The following is a 2,500-nucleotide window of genomic DNA, read 5'->3' on the forward strand; positions in this document are numbered from 1 at the left end:
GAGGGGACACGCTGACGAAACAGCGCTGGTTCAGGCACGGCGGGCAGTGTTGGAATCGGCAGCGCCGACGAAATCGGCAAAGTCGGCAGAATCGGCAGCGCAGATTTTTCGACGAACACGGGCTGGACGGTGGACTGTCCAGGCCAGGCAGGAAAATTCGTCGAGGGGACACGCTGACGAAACAGCGCTGGTTCAGACACGGTGGGCGCAGTGTTGGAATCGGCAGCGCCGAGAAAATCGGCAAAGTCGGCAGAATCGGCAGCAGGTGCTGGCGATGAGTCAGGACGGACTGGATAGTCCAAGGCTCGATGAGAAAGACCGCTGGTTTAGACACTGGGGCAGTGGCAGCCCGCGGGGCAGTGTCGGCAGATTCGGCAGCAGTGTCTGCCGATTCGGCAGCGTTGGCTTGTTGGCGCGGGGGGCCGATTCGAGTGGGGACTTGGGCAGCGGGCAGTGAAAGCAAGAGTTTCCCCGATGCTGCCGGGAAAAACGCTCCCCGGGATGGCCGGGTGAGATGACCCGGCGGCCCGCGACGGGTCATTCAATTCCATGCCCCGTCAACATAACTCCCGATGTACTGTTTGCTTTTTCGGAAGAAGAGATCCATCCCCCCATCCTCGGCCAGCCAAAAACGCTCCAATTAATGGCCGGGTGAGATGACCCGGAGGCCCGCGACGCGTCATTCAAATCACTGCCCTATCGGCTACAACTGCTGATGGGTGGGATTAGAGGCCTGCCATGGTGGTGAGGGGCGGCGAGGACCGTGAAAGCTAGAGTTTTTCAGAGGCTGCCGGGAAAAAGGCCCCTCGGGTGGCGGGGTGCGAGGACCAGGCGCGTCATTCAATTCTCTTCCCTATCAACTTGGCTCCCGTTGGCGGGATTGGAGGCCTACTGTTTGTTACAGGGCTAAAATCGTCAGGGGAAGAGCTGACGAAACAATGCTGGTTTGGATGCAGGGGGTAGTGTTGGAATCGGCAGCGCGGACAAAATCGGCAAAGTCGACAAAAAAGACTGTTGGTCTGGACATCGGGGCAGCGGCAGCCATGCCGACAGGGGGGGAAATCGGCAGCACAGATTTGTGCAGCTGCAGGTTCGTCGGGGAAATCGGCAGCGCAGATTTTTCGATGAACATGGGCTGGAAGATGGACTGTCCAGGCCAGGCAGGGAAATTCGTCAAGGGGACACGCTGACGAAACAGCGCTGGTTCAGGCACGGCGGGCAGTGTTGGAATCGGCAGCGCCGACGAAATCGGCAAAGTCGGCAGAATCGGCAGCGGGTGCTGGCGATGAGTCTGGACGATTTATAGTCCAGGGCTTGATGGAAAAGACTGTTGGTCCAGACAATGGGGCAGTGGCAGCGCGGATTTGTGCAGCTGCAGGTTCGTCGGGGAAAATCGGCAGCGCAGATTTTTCGACGAACAGGGGCTGGGCGCTGGACTGGCCGGGCCAGGCAGGAAAATTCGTCAGGGGGGCACGCTGACGAAAACAGGGGCTGCGGAGTGGAAAATCGGCAGCGCAGATTTTTCGACGAACAGGGGCTGGACCGGCCGGGCCAGGCAGGAAAATTCATCAGGGGGGCACGCTGACGAAAAGAGGGGCTGCCGCGTGGAAAATCGGCAGCGCAGATTTTTCGACGAACAGGGGCTGGACGCTGGACTGGGCCAGGCAGGAAAATTCGTCAGGGGGCACGCTGACGAAAAGAGGGGCTGCCGCGTGGAAAATCGGCAGCGCAGATTTTTCGACGAACATTCGTCAGGGGGGCACGCTGACGAAAAGAGGGGCTGCCGCGTGGAAAATCGGCAGCGCAGATTTTTCGACGAACATTCGTCAGGGGGGCACGCTGAGGAAAACAGGGGCTGCCGCGTGGAAAATCGGCAGCGCAGATTTTTCGACGAACAGGGGCTGGATGCTGGACCGGCCGGGCCAGGCAGGAAAATTCGTCAGGGGGGCACGCTGACGAAAAGAGGGGCTGCCGCGTGGAAAATCGGCAGCGCAGATTTTTCGACGAACAGGGGCTGGACTGGCCGGGCCAGGCAGGAAAATTCGTCAGGGGGGCACGCTGACGAAAAGAGGGGCTGCCGCGTGGAAAATCGGCAGCGCAGATTTTTCGACGAACAGGGGCTGGACGCTGGACTGGGCCAGGCAGGAAAATTCGTCAGGGGGGCACGCTGACGAAAACAGGGGCTGCCGCGTGGAATGGCAGCCTACACGCAGATGCGAATTCGGCAGCGCACGATGGCTTGAGCAGGTCATGGGTTCGACTTGGCGCGATCTGAAACCTGGACGAGGGACTGTCGACGCTGGACGAGCCAGCGCGGTGGCCTGTCGTGCCCCGTTCAGGGGGGGCCTGCCGCGGAGACAGCCCTCGCGGGCTCGACAGCGCAGGCCAGCGTCCCCGACGTCGCTGGCCGCGGCAGGCGAGCTGCCGGGGTTCCCGCATTCCTACAAGAAAACGTCGTGCTTTCCACATGAAACCAATCCAGTAAAATCAGCCATATTTT

Source organism: Populus nigra, chromosome 2 (assembly GCF_951802175.1).
Source record: "Populus nigra chromosome 2, ddPopNigr1.1, whole genome shotgun sequence".
NCBI lineage: Eukaryota > Viridiplantae > Streptophyta > Magnoliopsida > Malpighiales > Salicaceae > Populus > Populus nigra.